We start from the raw sequence: 25,941 nt of genomic DNA, 5'->3' as shown, positions 1-25,941 counted from the left end.
GCTTTTCATTACAATTGTCATAAAAAGTTGGAAAGGAATTGATTTTGATCTAGAACAACTCCCCAAGGGAAATAGAATTGCCTTACTTTGATACGTCATAATGTGAACATTGCACTTCATCGTGTGGCTTTTTGCAAATAACCTTGGACAAGAAATCCTTCTCGACGTAACAAACCCAACTATCTTCAGCAACATCAAAATAGTAGGGTTTGGTACAGGCTAGGCTTTAACCCGAAAACAAATTGACGTTAATCTAATCTAAAAATCAGGTGCGTGATTTTTTTTGCAATATCTCCTTAAAATAGACATTTTTACCTCAGGACATCTTCCCTTTGAGAAAGCTCAAACTTTGCAATCGATGCGGTGAATCCAATTTTTTCAACCAAATTGTAAACTGCATCATCCTTGATTAGGGTGTCTCGTATCTCTTGATTGGATTTGCCTCTAATAGCTAATAAAAATCAAATTTGATCTGGATTTTATAAACAAATAAATACCTTATTGGCAAAATAAATTTCGGCAGGGAAAAATGAGCCAGTTTGTCTATTTTGGCGGAATTTATTCCGGCGATTTAATAAAATTTCTAATTTTGACGAGAACTCAAAGGTAGAAGAAGATTGTGCGTAGTATGTTTATAAAATTTTAAAAAATTATGATCGAGAAAATTTCTTCCTAGGACATTTTAATTCCCGACCCCCCCCCCACACTGAGGGTAAAGTTCCCTTGAAATTAGGAGAGGCATAGTATTTTTAGAGTTCATATGTTTTTTAAAATTAATTTATTGCACATCAAATAAATCCATCTGGTGCCAGGCAAGTTTCTTCCAAGATGCATAACTCTGATGATCAGGAAAATATTCAACATCTGGAACCTTTCGAAAGCATCCACCGAAGGAGGACTTCAAAATATCTGTTCTGAAGGCACGTTCCAGCTGGATATGGCGGTCTGTTCTTACCGAACTAAAGAAAAAGGTCTGCTGGAAAAAAGTGGTCTGTTCTACTGAAGATTGGGACCAGCTGGAAAAATATGATCTGTTCTACTGAAGATTGGGACCAGCTGGAAAAATATGATCTGTTCTTATGAAAAGATAGTCTGATATCTTATATTTATAAATAACGTGTCTAAGAATTTCCTATCTGTTCTGAGGGAATTTAAAAAAAGTCCTGAATGTGGTTGCCTGGAGTGGCAGCTGAAAATTCTCCATCTGTTCTACAAAACATCTGGAAATTGTGGATCTGTTCGAACTGTTAGCTGGAAATTAAGTTTCTGTTCTTAAAAGTCCTTCAATGTCAAGCTGGAATTTAGCGATCTGTTCTTATAAGATTTTGTCAGCCCTGGTAGATAAGAACAGTTAACTCGCGTAAAATCAATCGCCTGGTAATTTCGTATCTGTTCTGAAAGTTTTTTTACCTCCTAGCTGGAAAAATATAACTGTTCTGAAGTAAAAATTTCTCGCCTGGAAAACGAGGAACTGTTCTTAATTTCGTGGAAATCCTTCCAGCTGGCAAATCAGAACAGATATTGGCAAATTTTAGGTCGGTGGCTGCTTCTGACCTTTGGATTCAGACCGTGCAGCAGATTTCAAAGAAAAAGACTGGCAGTGGTTTTCATGCGAAGTCAGCTACAACTGCAATTTCATAGGAGCACTGATAGCTGAAGCCGGCTGATTTTGTGGCGCCTCTTAAGGTCTTTGATGGTAAATTGGCCTGCTCCTTTTGAGCTTTAGTGTGGGCGGCACAAAAGTGGAAACCCCAAAAAACAAGATTGTTGAATAAAAACAAAATTGAATATTTTCATCTAAAAGACAGTGATATTTTCATGATTTTTTCAAGTTACAAACCCTTCCAAAAACCTGCCCAAGTCTTTTTTGATAGCACTGTCCAATCTATCCTCCATGAAAAATAACTCTGTTTAATTTTTGTCAAACATTCTTTTTGTAAAAGTCGAAAGTGGTTTTTGGATTTTCCTATGAAGATAGTTTAAGCCCATCTGTAAATAGTTCGGCTTTCATTTGGTCAATGGCAACTAAAATATAGAAAAAGGGAGAAAAGTTTGAAATCTGAGATCATGTGTAAATTGCAAAATGGTACAAATTGTTATTTGGAAGTCAAACATGTGAAAAACACTAATTCAGATCATCGACTCTTTGACATGAATTGACATCACTAACCAACCATGGGTTCTGTATTGGTCCTTGACCCCTTGACCGAACAATTCAAACAAACTTGCTCGAACTTTCGAATATGTTAAAAAATTTGCGACTTAAGTTTGAAATTGGATCTGAGCAATACTGATTTTATGAGTAAGACCCTGTCAGATTCAAAACTCTAAACATTTTCTGTATTAAATTGACCCTGTCAGAACAACAAATGATAAATTTCCATTCTGTCAAAGCTTTTGCTTGAAATTTGGTGATTTTGGGACCTGTTTCCTAATAAAAGTTATTCTCACCAGTGAAAAACCCTCTAACTGGGCCAGATCCAGTACCAGGCTCCCCCACAAATCTGACGTGCAACGCTTTCTTCCCGGTAAACCATGGCTTGTTTACCATGGCATCTCTGTAGTCCTTCCAGGCAAAAAGCCTTCTAACGGAGAGTTTTTCAAATGGGTCTGTGTCAGAAAACTTTGTTATTAAATCCCCAACATTTTGTATCACTTCCTCCGACTCTTCTTCATACGGCAGAGTTTCATCTATCTCTTCATCCTCACTAACACTTATTGTACTGTAGTTTATTAGACCACAATCAGCGGCATGTTTCTCAACAAAGTTTGCTGGGAAGGGAGTTCCACAAATAGGGCAGTCTACATAACTCAGTTCGATTGATGATCTTGCGCGTGAGTTTGAACTTGATGGCCGTTGATTAATTTCGGCGTTGTCCTTCTTAGCTCTACTGTCACCCTCACCCTCTTGATCACTTGAGCTACCATCACTAGATTCTACATCAAAAGGAGAATTCAACTCGTCCACAAGGTCTCTCAGTGGTACCGGATCAACATTGTCCAAACCGAGATCCATTGAACTTCTAATATATATTGGAGTAGTTTTGGCAAAGTGTTTGATAGTGTGAAAATCGTACTCATCGACATCTGGCTGGACCAAATCATCGCCAACCGCTTTAAGAAATTCAAAACCTTGTAAATTAGCAAATCTCGTCTGGAATCGTTCCAAAATCAAGGTTTTGATTTGACTTTCTGTCATTTCATCGTTAATACTGAAAATAAAAAAATACATTTTGCAGGATGTTCCTTTGCATCTCTCTTTTGAGACTCAGACAGCGGCTACACTCCTTTTTTTATAAGAATAGTGTACCTTGACTGAGGTACAGCTAGACACCAATTCTACACATTTATAAATTGTACATTAGACATGGGCTACCAACGAGTCTGCTAAATTGCGTGGATGGAGTGATGAGTGCATGGGTGTGTGGGTCAAAAATCTGTGAGGGTCAAAAATATGAGTGGGTGCTTGGGTTGAAACTTTTTTCCGTAGGTAATTTTTTTTTGCTTGGATGCGTGCGTGGGTAAAAAGATATTCTGCGTGGGTAATTTTTTTGTGGTTGTGTGTCCAAAGCAGTCATTTACTGAGCATCGTCAACAAATTTATAAAAAAAGGATAGGATTCAGCAAATGGGTTTTCATCGCCAGGTTTCTGGGCTACACCTGAACAAAAAAATGTTTGATTTTCACTGAAATTAGGGCTTCGAAAAGTGAAAAACTCTTTGTATTCTTCTTCATTTCATGTTTTCATTTCAATTTTTTGATTTTTAAATTCTAAAAAGGTAGGTCTAACAGGACATATAAAAAAAGTTTTGCATTAATCTTTTTAAAATTCAGAAATTGCCATTTAAGTTGACATGAAATCGAAAAATTAGGTGTATCCCGAGCCCTTAAATTATTTTTAACACTTTGTAGTTTTTTTTAATTTGAATGACAAGGTCAAATGAGGAAAAAATGCTCAGTAAATGACTGCTTTGGACACACAGCAACGAAAAAAATGACCCCCGCAAAAAGATTGATATTGCTAAACTTGCCACAGTCATCACTTTACCATAAAGAGTGTTGAAGGGACACGTTACGTATGAGACATTTTGGGGTATAAACCTGTCAAAAAATCTTTTTTACGAAAGTTTTCAGGCCAAAAGTGATATGGACAACCAAGAATAAGGTAATAGGCTGTAAAAAAACTTTCCTCCAACAAGGTTGAGCTATGCAATCAAAAGCTACAAGCAGGGGGCACCTTTTTTGAAAAATTGGGCAAAATTCTTGCAAACGACCCAAGGGTTTGTATGCTTTTTGTTTTATGTATGTTTAGTCAATCTTGATGGACCTTCATGCCAGAGACTGTAGAAAAAATTCTCACGTTAATCCAGTAATGACCAACTTCTTTTTGTGATAATTGGTTCTTGCAGACTTCAAGGGAATGCGTTGGTAAACAGGATGGGGTAACAATAAAATGTCTTTCTTCATTTCGGACCCCCTGCGTTTATTGGGAGCCTTCTCCTTCCCTCGTTGTTTGAATCTCTTCCCACGAGACGGCAAAGATGGTGGTGATGTTTTTGATTTCTTACCTGCAAAAATAAAGATTTTTATCCATATTCTATCAGTGTTGCTAAACATATCAATAAGGTTTTCGTAATAGGAAGTATTTCAAGCTTGCATGCTAATTGGACCTAGCTGTTGATAAGGGTACCTGAAGCAATAATGACTGATTATGATCATACCCCGGCTAAAATAGTGTTGTAAAATAAGAGTGCTTAAAGTCTAAAATCATTGTTTTGCATAAAACGAGTTTAAAGGTGGAAATAAGTTACCATTAATGTATTATTTGTGTGGGTAAAATGTGGTTTTCATTTTGTGTATAACTTATATCTGAAATAGCTAACAACTGTTTCTTAGATAGAAATTACAAGAGTGTAAAGTTAAATTACCAAAAAACTCACCTCCAGCTCTTCCTTTGCTACTGGGGAAGAGGTCCTGCATTGCTTCATTGACACTTTTGGAACTTTTGTTTTCTTTTTCGTCATCTCCATCATCCAATGTATCAACAAAATGTGTGAATTTCTCCAGTAGTTTCTTTTTGTCCATTATGAGCTATTCCTATAAAAATTATATACACCAGGGGTATTGACAAAAAGTTTTTCTCGTGAAATTTTAGAATAATAACAAATCATCCCCTGGAAATTAAAGGGGGTTGACACACCTAGAAAGTGAAATCTTGTGAAAGGCTTTAGTCCAGCCTGCTTTAGCACATCACAGTTTTAGCATATGTTTTGCATATTTTCCTGCATATTCTCACCACAGGAATTTGGCCATCATAATTTTTCCATATAATCCAATATGGCGAATGGAGAGGCGAAAAGGTCTATCCATGATCGATTTTATCGGTTACGATCCTCTGGAAAGATTACATCACAAATATCAAAAATAAGAATCTTTTTAGACAATCACTGATCAAAGCATGCACTAATTACCAAACCAGCCATCTTTCACACAAGGCATGAAACATTCCCTTTTCACCAAAATTCCAATCTTAAATAAAAAAACTCATTTTCAGCTTTCTAAATGAAACAAATAGTGTAAGTGGAATTGTTCTTTGTGTACAGTAAAGCTCTCGCAAAACGATATAGAGGACTTTTAAGCGAACATAGTCGATTTCTCAACCTAACTCAAGAAAATCCACACCAAAGACGTCAAAACGGGACTTTTCTGTGTTTTTTGACGTCAAAAAAAGAAACAAGCTATACTTTTATGGACCTACCTGGTTATCTGGAGAACATCAAACATTCGATTAAAAGAATTTTACATTGAAAAGTAATGAAATTGATGTGCTTATAAAAAAACATAAATCTGGCCCAATTTCTAACCAAACAACAGTTTTAGCAGCCCAAAAATCAAACCTTAGTAAATCTCATAAAAAAGCTAATGATTAAATGTGCTTATAAAAACGGAATTGGCCCATTTTCTTATAAAAAAACAAATTTAGCAACCAAAATTTCATGATTTAAAAAAATAGAAATATTCTTTCAATTTACGACTTATGAGTAAAAAAACATATCTTGTCAAAAATGGGAGTAATTAGGTTAAGAATATTGATTTATGCTTATAAATAGTGATTTTTATAAATAAAGATATGTTTTTGAGCCGGAATTTTTTCTGCTTGAGCCATCTTTTACCTATAATAGTACTCTACTTTCATGTAAAAAATTAGGAAAAATTTAAATGATCCAGTTTATCAAATTAGTCAAAAAAACTCTTTTTTAACGTTTTTTTTGCCCAAATTTGGCAAAATTTTTTTCGAGAATAGATATCGAGGTTTTAAAATTATGTACCTTTGAGCCAATTATCAGAAAATTTGAGTAAGCCAATTTCGAGAAAAGCTAAGTAATTGGGGATATGCTTATAAAAAAAGATCGAATTTGGCCCATTTTCTTACAAAAACATGTCTGACAACCAGTATTTCATACTTATTAAGCAAAAACATTCTTTCAAATTATGACTTCATGAGCAAATAATATATCTATCCCGTCTAGAATTTGAGTAATTTAGTTAAGAACATCGACCCATACTTATAAATAGCGATTCTTATAGCTGAAGATGCGTTTTTGAGCCAAAAAAATTTTCTATGAAAATCTGGTTCGGCCATCTTTTACCTACGATGATACCCTACTTTCGTGCAAAAATTCAGAAAAAATTAATGATTGGCCCAAATTTGCCCAAATATTTTTTTTGTCAAAAATCGGGCTCTGTCACATTCGAGGGTTTATAGTCATACACCTTTGTGCCAAAAATCAGAAAAATTGAATGAGCAAATCTCGAGAAAAGCTGGTAATGAACGGACGAACGAACATAAGTTAATAATTTATAAGACCTCCACCTCCAGCAGGTGGGTCCAAAAATGAACTGTACCCCTTTTCTGCACACAAACATAAAAAATCTTACAATCCCACCAACACTAAAACAATAGCAAGGAGATAAGAGTTCTTTAGACCAGAAATATGTTGATTTTAGAGGGTATGAATGTTGTATGCCTTGTGTGAAAGATGGCTGGATTAATGGTTAGCGTGCGTTAAATCTGTAAACATTCTTTAAAATCCATAGTGTGCAAGGGGGTTCCAGGTCCCACCAAAAATGAGAGATCCCAGCACAATCTAAAGCCCCACCTGATATTTTGTAATCTGTGGTCCCACCTAGAACTTCAGTTTTTCCCTGCTCCCAAAGCCCAAAAGGCAATTGTGTGTATGGACCCTTTTTAACTATGAAAGTTATCCCACGACGCTCACTATGAAATCTAAAAGATTTTCCTGTTTTTTTTTTCTACTCAAGAAGGGTCAAATTCTTTAGATAAAAAGCGAGACCATGATATTACAGCACCCGGCCCGGGCCTTGGCCCAACAACAAACAGGTTCAACTAAATCCTGCTTTAAAAAAACCCTTGAAAAAGACCTGTTTTTGGCAGGCAGGGTTTATTCTTAGAAATTTTCTCCTGTTGGCCCCAACCATGGTGGTGTGTGTGGCACCTGCAGACACTGGACATGGCCCTACCCACTTTCATCAAACATCAAAACAAAGTGGAGCCGCGGCGGCCTCTGATGTTTCTTAGAAAGAATAAAAAGATGAGTCTGGAAGCTCTGTAAAATGGTTTCTTTTATGACATCCCATGTAGTCCCAAGCTAGAGCAGTTGACAGTAGCATTAGCCCCCCCCCCGCTTGCTTGCCTTGGAAATTACACTTGATGTAGCTAAAATCTCATCGCTGTCCGAGGGCTGAATACTTCCTGTTCAACTAACTACTCCATTTAAAGCAGCTTTCAGGCATTTACACCATAATCAATAGAAGAAAAAAAGGACATGACCACATAACATTGAGATCAAAACCAAAACAGTGGTGTTTTCACCACATTTTGGACTTTCTGTTCCGCCATTTCCATATAAAGCATGTTGTTCTTTCCATCCAGCAAGCATGGTCCCGCCGTCCCACCATGCGCGGGTCATTCATGCAAACTTTAAAATGAGCGAGGCAAGACGTGCCAACCTCGTTTCCAGACTGTTTTCGAAAAGATAGTATGTTTTAAAAAAGATAGTATCGTTTTAAAATAGATAGTATTGTTTAAAAAAAGATAGTATCATTACAAAAGATAGTATGTTTTTAAACGAAGATAGTATGTTTTAAACGAGAATAGTATTTTTTCAAACGGAAATAGTATTTTTTCAACGAAAATAGTATTTTTTGAACGAAAATAGTATGTTTTAATCGAAAATAGTATTTTTTTAAAAAGATAGTATGTTTTAAACGAAGATAGTATTGTTTTAAAGAGATAGTATTTATTTCCGGTTTGGCGCGCCATAAAAAATAACCATATCTGAAAGAAATAGAAAAACTAATATCCAACTTATTGTGATACACTTATAAAAAAGATCGAATTTGACCCATTTTCTCATAAAAACTAAGCCAGGGACCAAAATCTTATGCATAAACACAAATATTCTTTCAAATTACTATTTCGTGAGCAAAAAAAATACATATATATCGACTAGAATTTGAGTATTTTGGTTAAGAACATTGACCTGTGCTTATAAATAGTGATTCTTATAGATAAAGATTTGGCTGAAATTTGCCCAAAAAATTCTTCCGAAAAACATGTTCATCGCATCGGAGAGATTATAGTTACGTATCTTATTGCAAAAATTCAGAGAAATTGAACAAGCCAATCTCAAGAAAAGCTAATAACGGTAATGTGCTTTAAAAGAGATCGAATTTGGTCATTTTCTTACTAAAAACACTTCTAGCAGTCGACACTCATGCCTAGATACAAATATTCTTAATCTACGCTTGTTAAATAGTGATTCTTATAAGGAAGTGTTTTTTGAGCCGGAATTTTTTTTTTGTAAATATCTGTTTGAACAATCGTTTACCTATGATGGTAGGTAGTCTACTTTTTAGGGGAGAAGACATAACTTGGACCCCCCAATATGGACCCCAATATGGACCGCCTTATGGACCCCATTATGGACCCCAATATGGACCCCCCTCAAAAATGGCGAATTGCACCACGGCACCACGCGGTCGAATTGTATCATGGTTACCACATTTTTAATTTCACAGACTGGCTATTTATTTGTATTTCTTGAAATAAAATCATTTCATTATCATAAAATTACTTTGAAATTATTTTTAAAAACATTTTGAATCTTATTAATATCCATTCTTAACAACAAAATGATAACTCATCTCCAAAAAAAATTGCAAATTTTGGTCTTCAAAATGTACATTTGTAAACAGAGAGCATGCAGCCAAAAAAATTTTTGTACACATCAAAACAAACGCACCTACGCACGTCGAACCAGAAGAAAGTTGTTAAAACAAAGTCAAAAGAATGAAGAATAAAAACAAGGGAAAACTGTTCAGAGCTTTAGTCAACAAAGGTAAATACTATTATTTTCATATTCAATGTTTTTTAGCACTCAAAGTGCTTGACTTGAAAAGTCAAAGCGAATGGGGCTTTTTTTCTGGTTGGGATCATTTTAAAACTATTAATATCGATACAATCAATCTTTTTTCCAATCAATGGATGGATTGGATAATTGACCAATTCCTATAATCGATACAAAGTAAATTTGGTCCCTCTAAGGGTTGGCTTTCGGAGATCCCTTCACCCTTTACTACTTTAACACTAGTTTGAATGTTCTAAATATACTGTCGAGAATGTTGTAAGAGGGGACTTTACAGTAGTAGGGTGAAAGAAAAGTAAAGAAAATTGGCTCACTGCATTATGTGCTAATAGATTGAAGAATGCTTTTATCAGAATGTGGCCCTTTTTTGAAAGTCTTTTTAAGTTGGTATTGATACCAAAATAAAGTTCCCCCTTTTAAAAATTTTGCTGTATATATCCAGACGATCTCAATCGAACGGAATCGGCGATCAAACCAGTCGAACCAAATCGAACGCAATCGACCGATTGAAATTCGATTGTCGAACGCAATCGAATCTCAATCGAATATTACCGCAATTTTCAGATTCGATTGATGTTCGACTGCGTTCGATCGTCGATTCATTGACCCCCGGATTGTTCATCGCATAATTTCTAATCTAATATCGGAATTGACGATCGAACCAGTCGAACAACAATCGAACCAATCGAATAATACCCAGAATTTTGACGTTCGATTGAGATTCGATTCCGTTCGATTGAGATCGTCTGGATATATGTAGAGTTGGTATCTGACTTGTATAATATAAAGTATTAAAAACTTATTTGAATTGTTTACACTACTCCCTGATCCCACATAAGGGCCATCCAGATAGTACGTACACACTAATGACTAAGGGGGAGGGGATATTTTCTCAAAAGTGTATCCTTGCGGGATAAGAAGAAGAAAAAATAGAATAACGCATTTAAAAAATCTCCACCTCTTCTTCTGGCTTTTAATAGTTTAAAAGAGAATTGTTTGCATGTTACTACAAATCTTTTCAATGGTTTCTTTACTAGATTACTGTAGGATTTTTATAAATATAGGTCCGTGTCAGAAAATTTAACAATTAAATTTTCTTTCAGGGTATGTATACATGTATTAACCAGGAAGGCTAGGTATGCAGGTACGCATGAAGGCTTATGCGTACATTGGGAGGGGGCACCTGATTTTGGCATTTTAGTGCTTACGTACTATGTGGATGGCCCCTTTTGGTATCAATAGCTTGCCTTTTTTAAATTTAAAAAGAATGACACTACCCTCTCGCCCTGGGTTTAGTATCTGGGACACATGCTACCTTCTGGCATACTGACCTCCCTGATTGGTTTACCAATTGACTCCTGAGTGATGGATTGATTATTGATTACTGTGGAACTGATCAACAAAACACTTTCAAAATAATTTTTGAAAATTTTAATCTTTGGGGCTTAGTGACAAGTTTTTCATTGCCCAATACATTAAAGGAAGAAATTGATGGGACGAAAACTTGGGGGGTTTGGTCAAAATCCACCAAATTTAAGTTGCTTTAAAATTTATTCCCCCAAATGTGTGCTATTTTATGCTTTAAAACTGTTTAAAACATTTTTCCTTTTTTAATGGCGTTTTTTTGTCCTTCATCCGCCAAATTTAATTTTTCAAGTTAACCGCCAAATTAAAATTCCTGCCAAAATTCCTTCCTTTAATGTAATCTAAAGGGTTCACAGATGAAAATCAAGAAATCATATTTGGCTGACCTAAAATTTTAGGTAAAAAAACATTTTAGCGTGATAGTGATTGAACAACTGACATATACATTTTAGAGTATCCTCTCATATGTTTATATGTTCTTGAAAACATCTGGCAGCTAGAAATAAATCCCACACATAAAGTGAATGGATTCATGGTAAATGTTGAAATTTACCATTTTAATTGTGTGCCATCGAATGTCATGAAGCGTCAAGCATGTTGCCTTGTGAAGAAATGTATGCTGGGTAAAGCAAGTGTGTTGCTGGCTAATCATTTCGAACAAAATAACCACGGTGTCAATACACGAAACCAAAATGCTTTTATTCGTCTGCCCAAAATTCGTTTAGAAGTTGCCCGACGTGGATTCTTCTTTATGGGAGGAAGGTTGTACAATACGCTACCAGTGGAATTGAGAACCGTAAATGACTTTAATATTTTTAAAAACAAAATAAAGTCTCATACTTTCAATTTTATTTAAGTATAGTGCCTCTGCTTAGCCTTTAACTTGCCACTACACTATCTCTTTTCTGGATAATTTATTTTTGGATCTAGTGAGGCTTTGGTTTTCACTCTCGTTGCTACATTTAACTATATCCCTAATATTCTGTATCAATTTGTTTACAACACCACAACACTACGTAATGATCTTTTACCAGAGATAGTAAAGAGAGGCGTTTAGGATATTTTATCTAATATTTATTTCCGTCTTATTTTTTTTTTTTTTTTTTTTTTTTTTAACATTTTGAATATGATAATTTCACTGTTTTTGGGTACTTTCTCCTTTTCAGAGTTTACACATTGCGTCACACTTTTCAGTATTAATATTCTCAGTCTCGACATACTGTATTAATAGACTTCACATACATGTATACTCTTAGTCTTGTTTACATTAATTTTAAGATAACCTTTTGAAGTATCTATCGATCACAGCGTGGTTTTTCTGCGGGTATAACCTTTCATATTTAGTTTAATATATTCTCTATTAGTTCTATTTTATGTTTGCCTCAGTTATTTTTCATACTGTGTTATGCCTCGTGTTTTTCCTTACTATCATTTACTCATGCCTTTCCAACATTGGAAAGTACGTACACCTCTCAATCAAAACGAGATCTAACATCGTAATTTCTACTTTCATAGCGAATTTAACTCCTCATTCAAATAATTAATTTTCAAGTGCTTTTTCATAGCCAAATTCAATACGTTCGTAAACTATGCCAGCATGCCTTTTATTTAACTTATAATTTATTTATTATTTTAGATTTATAACAGGACCAAAGGTAATATCAGATACTTGTAACTGTTTGCGTAATCCTGTATAAATATTCAATAAAAACTAAAAACTAAAAAACTAAATGGTTTATAATCTCCTAATTTTTAGATGAAATTGGTTTGGGCTCGTCAAGTACAGCACATACAGATATTTCCATATATTCATTAAACAATGATGAATACGATTCTAAAAGTCCAAGTTCATGTAATTCATCAGAAAGTGAAGTTTCGTCACTGTCATTGTTTCCTCGATACACATCAACTCAAATGTCTTGGTGAGTTTTTTTTCAAATTATTTTACCCAGGCTTGGATGTAGCTTACAGTAATTCTGTATATACAGTAGGGGAATTTCTATGCGGGCCTGTATTCAGTTATTGCTACTTCAGATTATTATCATCAACGATTTCTCATTACTATAGGTTTTTATTTGCGATGTTAGCTTTTTTAGGCTTATGCAAATAAATGGATAGAAATAGAAATAGGTTTTGTTTGTTTTAAAAATTTTCAAAACTTTACTGAAACTTTGTGCTAATTTTTGAAACTAATTGATCATTAGACATTAAAATGAAATGTCAACAGGAAGGGGTCAAGCAGAAAAATATTGTGGGTTTTGAGCAAGAGTTCTGTTTCATTACTTAACACATTGGATAAAAATCATTAATGATTATCTAATTGAAGGTGGAAGGACTATACATCCTAATTGCTTGACCTCCACCCTCACTTACAATTTGTTCATTTTTTATTACTCAGTGATGAAGATGAAGATGAAGACATCAGTATTGAAATGAGGTAAGAACAGTTTCAACAGTACAAGCCCTGGCAATTCATATTATTTTGCAGTGTCAGTGCTGTGTACATTGTTGTAAAAAAGATTATTTAGAAATGAAGCTTTAATCAATGATAATTTTAAGGGACTTAACTTTCAACAGTCACTTCATAGGCCATTTTCAATATTAAAAAAGTCAGCAAATATCAGCTACCATCTTATGAGGTTATTGCTTTACTAGAAAAGTCTGGTATTTAAGAATTTAAAAATTTTTATAGGGAGCTGCAGGAGATGAAAAAAAGACTAAATGAAGATGCTGTGTTTTCCAACAATAGCAATGATGACTCGATACGAATAAGGTACAGTTTTATACAATTGTATTTGAGCCATTGTATGCATTTTTCAATTCATTTTGCAGCAACTGACAATACTTGACAATAGAGGTTATTTGCAATTTTCTGGATTGCATAGCTAAGCCACAATTAATTAATTTTATTAAACATTTAGTGATGATGAAAATGAAACAGTGGATATCATGAATTTCACACCTGTCAATCAAAGCTGCGGTGCAGAGAATCTTCAAGGAAATGAAGACACCAATAGGTAAAAAATGAATATAAGACATACTTGCATAGTTCCTTCCTCCTTCCTAAATTTAGGGGGGTCTTCAAGTTCTCGGGGACAACCCTGTAAAGTGGGAGGGGTTCGAAAAAGCCTCAATTAATAGGGGGTTTGGTATATTTGGGGGGGGGGGTTCAAACTGTTTTACCAAATAAATTTATTATTTAAAATTTTATCCCAGGGTTCGCGACCTCGGTTATTAAAGCTAGGGTGTCTGAGAAATTTATATTGTTGCATAGAGTTCACCACTGAGGATTCTCGTTCTTGCGTATATTTTGAAGTCACAAGGATTTAAACTAAATTGATACAAAGATCCAAAATTTGTTTGTATTAAAAAACAAAAATGAATAAATTCTAAGACTAAATAATAACTAAAGACTATATCAAACAAAGTCTAGAGTATCTGAGACTAGAGTATCATATATACAAGAGAGAATACATACATTGAAGTAAACAAGAGGAAACATATTGAGTAGTAATAAAAAATGCTTACCAGCTTGCCAGAGTAAAAGAACTGTGAAAATGAGAATCCAAAATATCAAAATTATTTGAAGACTTTCATTGGTTGATTTATGATTACATTATTTGAGATTTATGTGAGCAAAAAATGACCTGAGGTGTTGACTCTGAGTGCTACATGTCAACTGAACTCAAAAGAAGGGGACAAGCTGCCAAATTTATAGAAAATCTAAACCAAGTTGACCATAAATACTAAAATTATGAAAGATGGTTAAGAAAGTGTAAATATGATTACATAGGGGGTTTGAACCACCCAGGAAACTATGACATGTCATTTTTCTTCAAACTATCAAAACCCCTTTTTGAGAAAGTGAAGAGTCAACACTCTTAAGGTAGACACACCCTTCAACTTGCAGGAAAATGAAAATCGAAGTGGAGAAGTCCATTTTTAGGTAGATACATTTAATTTGCAAAGACGCAAATCTCGTTTGATAGGGTATAAGAGATTCCATTGTTTTCAATTTTCGGTTTTTCTAAAGGTTATTGTAAGTTTTATTTCCTGGAAAATTCTTAAATTTTTTCACTTCTAAGACACAGAAATTACCTTTCAGGGGAAGCATACTTGATAATGAAACCATCGCCAACGAACCTGAAGACAAAGAAAACAACCAGAGAAGGTACCTTGGCACCTGCCTGTTTAAAATAAAATAATACAATTTATACACATACTGAGAATATGTGCAATGTAGCCTTTCTAGTTCACGTCGGTGTTTTACTATTGCTGAGGTATTATGCCAACATAAATTTATTCTTTTTTGGGGCAATAGATACCCTAGAATAGGCTTTACAGGGTTGAGGGAAATCAGGATGGGAAGGCTTGTTCTTTCCATCTTGGCTCCACTTTTTTAGACAATGAAGAGAAGTGTCAACCTCAGATCATACCCTAATAATTTGAATTAATTTATTTGATTTAAATTTTTCTTTGCAATTTTGTAAAAAAATCTCAAATACACCAATTTTTTTCCCAAAAATATATAATAGTATCTGCTTCCCTTGAGGTTATTATTTTTGTATTTCATATTTCAGGGACAACTCAGAAAGAAGCACTGCTACTGAGAAGAATTCCAAGCCTATAGACAACATAGAGGCTTTGAAAATGATTTTGAATGCCAATCCGGACTCTGCATTGAGGTCTTTACCAAAACATGTTGAAACTAATGCACTGTTTTTTATCAGCCTGGATTCCTCAAAAGACCAGTATTATGACGGCTATAATTGGATAATGACAAAAGGGAAGACAGTCAAACATTATTACATCAACAAGGAAGGGAAAGTTGAATCTGGAAAAGAAGGAAATTGGTTTAAAGTCACCCGGATAAGAGCCAAAAATACATCTTCGTCAGATTTTCATAGATTAATAATAACTGTAGAGAACTCATTCAATGTCCACAGTGAATTTGCACTAGTACAATATCGTTTTGACCAAGAACCGCACAAGATCAACATCAAGCCACATGGCAACTCAGTATATTCTATCCCAAACATACCCACCAAAATGTCGGTTTTGGATAGAATTGCTCAAGAAGTCAGGGTGCATAAACATTCCAATAGACGCGTGCTACACACAATCGAAATGGAAAATGGGGGATTATGCGCTGATCCTGGAGATGTTCCACGGAACGTGCGGCAGGTTCGTCATGTCAAATCCAAATTACAGGGAAAGACGAAAGATCCATTGGCAGATGTTTTACATCTACAAGAAGAACTTGGAGACTTTGTTCAACCTGTAAGACTTTACTTTTTCTCTCATTTCAATTGAATTACAAGAAACTGTCAGCGTTTGGAACGATGAAGCATTGTGCTTATAAAATCAAGTTTAGTCAAGTGGGATACCTGAGAGAATCTTTGCGATTTCAATATCTTTGGGCACACTTAAAATTCTAACTACTATATCTTTAAAAACAAAAGAATCTATTGACTATTCTGGGGACTTTTTATGGGACACCCTGTTAAGAAGCTAAACACAGCTCCTAATACTTCTGCTACTCTGTACAAATAGTACTAATAGTACAAATGCTGGTCTAGAGTAGATATTTTTCTTTCTTACTTTCATAGGTATTAATTGAGAACAATTCGCCGACGGTTATTCTGTTCAATAAGGAACAAGTTAAGAACATTGCTAAATTCTGTTCACCACCGTTAGATTATCAGGTGTCTGTCCTTTCCTGTGATATGACATTTAACATCGGAGATTTCTGGGTGGTCATAACTACTTATTCCAATCTGATGGTCTTTTCAAAGAAGTACGGCCGACCGGTTACTGGAATTGGTCCAATCATGATTTGTAAGACAAAGTCAACCAAACAGTATTCGTTGTTATTTCACGCAATCACAACTGAGGATCCTGATTTAAAGGTGTCTTTGAGAGCGTTTGGTCAAGATGGTGAGAAAGCTATATTTGAGGCCCACAAACTGGAATTCCCTTTTGCGATTGGCTTCATATGCTCAATTCACATCCGTTCAACCTTGCATCTTAGCGAATCGTTTCTCCAGGTCTTCGTAGCTGATGTCTTTGGCTCGACTCATCAAGAAGGGTTGTACCATGCATGTACACGCACTGAATTTGACGAAAATCTGGCTCGGATCAAAAATAGGTGGAATGAGCTGGAGACGAAAGAGAGGAAGGAAAACAATATGCCAGAACAGCCTAAATTTTTCACTTATTTCAAGAAAAATAAGGCTGAAACTGTTTACCACTACTGTCGGCAAATGGTAGTTATAGAAGCTAACATCTATCAGCACAATCGATTTTCGACTAACGCAACAGAGTCGATAAACAAAGCAATAAAAGTTTGGCAAGAGAACCACAAGGATGACATGCCTGGATTCATTGTCTCCTTGCAACAATTTGTCCAGAGCCAGCTTAACGAAATGAAGAAACCGTTGCTTAACAAGTCGTCTGACACCTTAATGGTCAACCCTAATTATCGGGAGTATATTGTTACAGATTATGAAGGAAAATCAGGTGAAAATTTTCATTCAACCTTCTAAGATTTATTAAAAATTCTTACTCTCTTTATCTTTTCTTTCTGCGCCGACGTCTTGTCTGAATTTAATCATTTTAATAGTGGATTTTTGATCCTTAAGAACCAGAGTGGAACTGTTTGAAAGAAGAATGTATTTAAAGACTTAATGAGAGGGGCTGTGTGCGAATTACAAAATGTGGACCTAAACTTGATGGCCTTTTCAAATCTACATCTAAGAGGATTATCTTTTATCTAAAATGCCTTTTCGAGAAGAAATTTATAAGACTGAACGATTTTAGCCTGCAATGATTAATCTCTATGCATTGATTTTATTATTTTTTTAGCCGCCGAGAAAACTCGCATAGAGAAAAACATCATTTTGTCAATCTCACTTAAAGCTGATTCTGTTGCATTGGAAACCACCAACACAACGAAAGTTCCTGAGGAAGAGCCATTTGACCTAAGCGCATTAGAAGGACACATGTCGACATCCATTATTGAGAACTTGGAACAAAAAGTGAAACGGTTGAAAGGTATTTGATTATATAAGCACATCAATTTCATTACTTTTCAATGTAAAAAGGTTTTTAATTGAATGTTCAATGTTCTTCTGATAACCAGGTAGGTCCATAAAAGTGTCTCTTGTTTTCGTTGATATGTATGAAAATGGGTTATACCTAGTGTTATCCTAAGTCTACGGAATCAACCCTTAGAGTAATTGAAATCTTTCACTACGCTATTTAGAGAGTTTACAATTGAATTCTTTTTTTCTCAAGGAAAAATGAGAGACAGGTTTCACGGACCAAAATCAAGAATTTTTGGCAGTGAAAATGGCAAAGATATTTACGCTGTGCATGCAACAAATGGTTCCAATTACACTTGCACTTGTACGATGTATAAAACATACAGTCTTTGTTCACATTCCTTGGCGACAGCTCATGATAACAAGTGTCTTCAAGATTTCCTGAAGGTTGCATTGAAGAAGCCTAATAATATTACGCCACCTGCTACCTCTGGAGCTAGCAAAAACGCCGGAAAGAAAACAAGCCAACGTTCATCACGAAAGAGAAAATCGACCTATACAAATGATGTTCCGCCCCGACGGGAAACTTTAGGGGAAATTCTTGCTCGAACAGAAGCGGATGAAGAGGTAAGTAGTCACTTAGTAGTAGTCATTACATAATAAATGCACTATAAGAGTTACAAAATAGAAAATAGGACCAATATGTTCATCTTCCCTTTTAAGCTGTTTTTATGGAGAGTGGGTTATTCTTAACATATTCTTAGTTTTCAGCTAAGTTTCTCTTCAAACGAAAATTACCCTTTTGATAGGCTCTTCCAGAAACGGTCTGTACATGGGGTACCATTTGCCAGGCAAATTAACAAACTGCATATGTGGTAGTTAAGGATTTGTTTTTCAAGATAGATTTTTAAAGATAATCCACTGTAAGAGTGGACCTTTTGATAAATGCACTGTAAGGGTTTAAATTTCAGTAAATCCAGCAAAAACCAAGAAATTTCGCCCGAAAAGTTTGATATTCCTTTTTTGCTCTAAAAGGGTTGAAAATTTGGGGAAAATGCACTGTAAGGGTATGAAAACCTTAAAAGGGGTTAAAAAATGACAGTATGAATGCATGAATTATTATATATCTCCTATTTCTAACTTCTAGATAGCAACAGGCAATTTCGGAGTGATCAATTCCAGCTCACTCAAAATGAAGATCGTTCGAGGCGGGCCAGTAAACGACCCAAGTATTTCTCAACGGCGAGAACGCCATTTGAATTAATTGACATTCGTGGCAACATAAGGATTTGTGCTGGCTGTAAGGGTAGACTTATCGACGGTCCAGCGTCTGTTTTGGTTCCACATGATTTAGATAGCAAAATCTGCATTCGTCATCAAGAGAAAGATCATGTTTATATAGATCAAAGGAAGGATTGGGTTCAGAAATTTGACAATAAACATTATCATGTGTCACTGCCATGTTTGAAATCCAGAAACCCACACTTCAACAAGGACGATTTGCACACTCATCTTCTTGACGTGCAGCAATTGAACTACACTGTCAAGCAATTCTTAGTTCAACGACTAAGTTGAAAACGTTGTTGAAACGAATTATTTTTTATGTATTTTAGTTATGTATCTAAAACTGAAACAGACTCTTACGTTATTTATCTAGGCAAACTTATTGGTCTTTTGATGAGGGAGATAAAGATTTTTTGAGATTTAGTTTAGACTGCAACTTTAGACTTTGGCGTGTATGAGACTAATTATAACGGAAACTTGAATATTTTCAGCGACTTTGCCAAAACATTTTTCTACAGGTTTACACGAAGTAGGAAGTCTACCGGTATTTAATGAGATTTTTAGCCTATCTTTTAAATCGCTTTAGTTTATGGGTGAAGTTAACATGCATAGCCTGAGTTTCTGCAACGTCTTTTTTGCGAAGCGAATGTACATGAGCGAAGCAGTTTTGCTATCGTGTGTGCGTACCTTTAACTTTCCATTCTTTCAACCATCTATAAGGCAGGAGATGGGAAAAACGTTTTGAATCTCCGAGTTGCGCGATACCAAAATATAAAGGAGATAAAATACAAGGGATATTCAGCGAAATGGTAACTCAAATTACCTCCGTCATATCAAATTTGACGTATACGTCAGAATGATACGAAGAACGAGTCAACCCTCCGTAACCCGTAACGTCAATATTTAGGAGATAACAAGCGTGAAGAATATCCCGGAGAATGATAAAACAAATTACCTCCGTTATAGTAAATTGTTATATTTGAATTTATATCAAAACGAAAGTGATGCCATTATGCTCCCTATCCTGTTTGACGTCACGGCGATAGAGATATCTTGACACTGATTGGTTCTACAGATGCGTTGTCATGGTTTCAGTTTATCATCAAAATGGTTATTTTCTTTATTTCTCTCCGAATTTGGCTGAATCGCAATTCTGAGAAACTGCTTGGCTGTTTTTTTGAATTTTTATTGAGTCATTACTTTCTGTTATCATCATTACAATTTACTATAATTTGTCCTGTTTTTCTTGGCTTCGATCCTTGATTGGCATCGTTCTTTTTTGGTCATTAGTTTGGTTTCGACTTTCATTTCAATCAAATCGTCAGCAAAGAAAGAAGGCTGTTATTGTACTTGTTTATTGTTTGGTTGGTTTTCAGATCAGGGAAGTCAATTTTAAAATTTATTGTGCTACAAATTACTTCTCATTTTTTACATTTGGTCTTCGAGTATATCCTCCTTGCTTGCCCTTCTGTTTAAAAGATACTGTATATTGAAGCAACTTTTGTTTGCCATTCAACCAAATTAATTATTTTTTGCTAGCCGTGTTTACTGTACTGCAAAATTGATTATTTTAATAATATGTCAGCTTCTCCAGACAAAATTTGTCCAACAGGGCTTAAACCAATTTTGGTAGAAATGTGTGTTTTTTCAATTCTGTTATTCAAGCATTGTATTCAGTTGATGCCTTTCGGAAGTTTGTTTGTCAATATGAAATAGTGCTGAAAATGATCCAGTTATAAATGTGATGAAACACATATTTATTTCTATGACGTTCTCTGATGCCCCATTAGAAACATACCCATTATTGCATATTTTGAGCTGCCAGGTTATGAATATGCAAGATTGAAATTCTTGGTATCATTCTTAAGGACCATGCCGACGAACCGGACTGTCCGGTGTATTTGTCTGGTGGCAAAAAGTAACCTTTCGTTACACCAGACGCAATAAGTCCGGTGTCAGTCTGGTGTTGCATACAGGGAATTTTGGACGCCTAACATTTATGAAACAAAAAATTAAGAAACGCCGGACGCACACCGGACTGGTCATGTCCTGTGTTTTGATTGTCCGGTGGAAAAAAAAATCCTTCTCTGACACCGGACATCCGACTTTCTTAAGTCCGGTGTAGGGATTGTCCAGTGGTAAAAAAAATTATCATTATACACTGGACTTTCGGGTGTCCGGTGTTCGTTAGGTCCGGTGCATCGGCAGGGTCCTCATTCTTATCAAACAAGTTCATCCATCAAACTAGAAGTTCAGTAAACATTGCAATTCATTCAATTTAAAAAAAAGCAGCCAAATTATAAGCAATTTTACACAACACATGAAACGCATGCAAACTTCCTCGTAACTTTCTTGTGTCCATCATTAAAATTTTACAACTTTATTAGGCAATTACGCTTCAAGTCACGTGAAAAAGTAATTTGCGCGCCTAGTCGACCTGGTTTCCCCGTCCTTATCGTTTAGTGTAAAACTTCTAGGCACCGCACCTAGCACACGTGTCCAGTCCCTTTTCAAATTCATAAGGAAACTGGGTTCTTTTAATTATTTTCGGTTCACGGTAAAAGGTCTACTAAAAAATTCCTCGAGCGCAAAATGTTGTTGTGATTTGGGCATCTTCGTTGAAAGCATGCTAGTTAGTTTTTTTAGTGGCTACATCGTTAAAGTTTTCTTTTCGAAAAAAACCCACTTCACGTTTCTTACATTTCAACAATCTGTGACGTGATAGGGAGGGTACAATTTAGTGATTGATTGATAACTTTGGTATGTATTTGTTTATGTTTGATTTTTTATTTCGAAGACCAGCCTACAGCTATGTCGAAATTAGAAGACGCATGTCGATATTAGACGATCCCGATCCCGATTAGACGTTTTGTCACATATGGAAAACTTATTGTTGTCGCCTTGAAGTTTTCTTCCTCATACATTTTTTTTTCCTTTGGGCATTCTTTCAGATTACAAAAATGTTTCCCAAAAGATTTTTTTTCCCTCCTTGCAATTTGTTGGAAATTATATCCTTATTTAACATTATTAGTTATATGCAAAATGACTCTTTTTTAAAATCATGAAATTTTCCTTGGTTCATTTTATGATATCCTCCTTTTTATAAAGGTGAAGCGTGACGCTACAGATCAAATCTGTGTTTTGACTGGACTCACCAACCTTTATGATTATAAGGGTACAGTTTGTTTTTATTTTATAAATTCAAAATGCCCTAAGCTTGTTAGTGTTTTCATCTTACTTCTTATATTGTTGTTTCTTTAAACTTTTTGCTATTTATTTTAGAAAATAAAAATTAGAACGGTTGAAGCTTCATTTTTCATCAATGAGAGATAATACTACACTGACTACAGATGTCATTTTTATAGAGAGGGACTATAAAAAATTTGCAAATGATAGGATATTCGGAAAGACTAGAGCGAATTTAAAGGAAAACTGCAAAAATGTTGTTGAATATACATTGTTTGTGTGTCTAAGATGGTTTGCTTGCAACTTGCGAATTGAGGGAGGCTCTGGATCGCTTCGCAACTTTTATACATATACGGCTTGTTTTCGTTAATATTTTTAGCATTATAATATATGGTACCATAGTACATACATATTATGCATGTTGTTTTAACTGTAACATATTTTACACATGTGATTTTTTATTGATTTATTTTTTTTGCTCTAGTAAGTACACTGAGACGTTACCCGATTGGATTTGTATACTTAGATTTCTTGATTGGGTTAAATTCTTAGGTGAGAGAGAAAAGTCAGTCGTGTGAAAGATAACATTTGACTTTTTTACTCACTTTTTGTGCTCGAGCATTTGCGTTGTATTTATTTTGCTGGCACAGTCACTTATTCTCCCGATGATTTCTTTTACGGAAAATTTGATTGATGGGTTAAAGTAATTTCTAAACGCTCTAAACCAGTATTCTTTATTTCATTTCAATACCTTTCATAGTTACTATTCTTCTATTTAAAAAAAAATGTATATATATGTTTATAGTCCAAACATTGTTTTGGAAACAACATGTTTTCTGCGAAAAGTTATCATTGCCATCTCTTTGATCCCTTGCTAATTTCTTATTACTTTTATTCATTTATATGAATTCTCGCCAAATTCTCTAAAATTGCGTTTTCTCCCTTTTTTTCCACCTCTTATACAGTAGTTTTAGTTAAAATGGTCCAATAAGAGATACAAAAGTAAGAAAGAGCAGTAAAATCTCAAACAAGTTTGATCGCTATTTATTAGTGCGGTGAAATTTCACCAAAACTCATTTGCGAAAATCACGAAATTTTCTGACATTAATGTATATTATTGACCGAATAAAGTCTCTAACCACTCTGCTCTAATGACGAATGCTAACCAAAATGCTTTCCCGCTATTTTTGAGGGGGTCCATATTGGGGTCCATATTGGGGTCCATATTGGGGGGTCCAAGTTATGTCTTCTCCCACTTTTTAGGCAAAAAATCAGAAAACATGCTAACTAACTAACTAACTAAATAGCTAACTAACTTTAAATTCTGAAAAACGTTAAATTACACTAAAGTATCAACAATATATTTCGAGCAAGATTGTAGCCCTTCAAGCTTTAACAATCAATAAACGGGGAGGGGGTCCTAATAGGATACAAAAAAACAAACGAAAATTTTATAATGGGTATGGGGCGTTTATTAGGCAACTGAGAGAGAATTGATTTTTTAAGAACTTCTAACAGCAAATTAAACTCATCATTTTCAGCCATTGGAAAAAATTCGGAAGTTGAAATCGCAAGGTTTCTTTCAGCCTGTAAGTAAAACCAGTCTTACAGTCACACTACCATCTCCAATTACTAAATCAGCCAAAACTTTTACTCGACTTGAATTTATAAATTCATAAGTAGTTAAACAGCTTAAGATTTTAATGCGCATAACTTAATTAAAAAGTGTGCACAAATCTTTGTTTAGCTTGCTAATTTTTAAGATGCTTCAAATCTAACAAATTATATAACGTTGAAAAATTAGTTCAGAGTACTAATTTTTGAGAAAAATATTTCAAAAAAAACTTTTAAGGCCGTAATACGTACTAGTTATCGCATGATTTCGAGTGCAATACGAGAAATATTTTACGAGTTCCGAGATTTTTCCGTAATATTTTTCCGAGCCTTTAGGCGAGGAAAAATATCGGTAAAATCTCGGAACGAGTAAAATATCGAGTATTGCACGAGAAGTCATGTGATAACTAATTTATTGTCGACTCAAAAAATTGTCCTCTTTTTGTTTCAAAACTTACTTCCGCCTTCTTCTGCTTCTGTGTAGTTTCGAATGTTTTTATTCGAAACTCTAATTCGAACGTTAGATTCGAACAAAAACATTCGATAACTTCCCGCTGAAAATATTCACACAAAAACAAAACTTTTCGATCATTTTCGATCCAGAAGTTTTGTTTTGAAAAGTTGCAGATTTTTCAGAGATGTATTTGAAAGTTTCTAGATTGATAATTCAAAATGCAGATGATGTACAGTATTGTTTCGATGGAGAAGAAACCCTCCATCATTGGATTAATCAGATTGATAACATTCAGTCTTTTTCTATTTTTTTGTTTCGATGACATATGGCCATGGGAAAGAATAGCAGAGGAAAGGAGTCCCACGATGGAAATGTATGCTTGTAATAATGGTTAAAGAACAACATTTTTCAACAGCAAAACAATTTGGATACTTTCTTGATTATCGTCAAGCTCTAAATGTTTCGAATTTGAGTTGAAAAGTCAAGGACGTACGTTGTTGTCGAGAACGAGAATTAGGAGAGAACTTTTATAAAAATCACTCGTCATTTGGTTTAATACAAGACATTACACTTCCCTTGTTATGTTATGAGAAATTTTATTGGCCAACATTCAAGAATCTCAAGTTATTTTGTATGCATTGATAAAAAACTGTTTGGTTATCACACGGACAAATTTGCCAAAAGTTGAAAATATTTGGGTGGTGTCAAGTAGTTTTATAATTTCTTAGTTCATCAGATTTGATTTTAGTGTCTTTTATGGAAGAACTCCAAAGTAAAAGTTAATCTGAACATATTTTTGTTGCGTTTTTCCCTTTGATTCCCAAGTCAGTTTCTCCGAAAGTCAGTTCTTTTCGGCTGTTTTGTTTTGATTTTTCTCCCGCCGCTTACCCAGTCCCCCAAAAGTCAACGCGGTCATATTTCCAGACTAAAGAAATATGAAATATCGCAAATATCTCGATGCTCTCGACCAATCAAAACGCTGATATTTTTTTGGGTCGGCAATAAACTTGTCAATATTAATCAACATTAAAAAACTGTTACTATATATACCACCAGCCTTGAGTTATGGGGTTATGAACTTGAGCACGATACGTAATTTTCAAGGAGATTGGATTTGCCAGTTTTTTCGCGGTTTTTCAGCGAAACCGTGAAACATGAATTCCCGCGAAATGGGATTTTTTTAAAAGGTAGATCGATCCCGACATGATTTCAATAGTTTAAAGAAGTGTGGAAAAAACAAAAACTAGGATACTTGAAAATTAACATTGTAATTAGAAATCGGTTCGTAGTTTTCAACCTCGAACTTGTATACAGTAATAAAAATAATAAAAAAATATTGACTTTAAAAAAGTTTATTAATGAAATCGAAAAAAAGTAAATCTAATTCTTTTAGAGACAAGAAATTGAAGATGAATTGATGGATAAGGATGAAGATAAAGATGAAGCCTCGTTTGTGAACAACAAAGTTAGTATGGTCCTCTTCAATTTAGAAAATTTTTAAAACTACATAGTGCTCAGCCTAAAATGTTTAAATTAATTATAAAAG

General features: G+C 34.7%; 1 pseudogene; it reads right to left on the bottom strand.

Annotated features, from left to right (window-relative positions):
• The window catches only part of LOC136823935 (uncharacterized), a 400,726-nt pseudogene that overhangs the window by 115,994 nt on the left and 258,791 nt on the right, over positions 1–25,941 (bottom strand).

Source organism: Clytia hemisphaerica, unplaced genomic scaffold (assembly GCF_902728285.1).
Source record: "Clytia hemisphaerica strain Z4C2 unplaced genomic scaffold, Clytia hemisphaerica genome assembly, whole genome shotgun sequence".
NCBI lineage: Eukaryota > Metazoa > Cnidaria > Hydrozoa > Leptothecata > Clytiidae > Clytia > Clytia hemisphaerica.
This window is presented reverse-complemented; position numbering and strand designations above follow the sequence as displayed.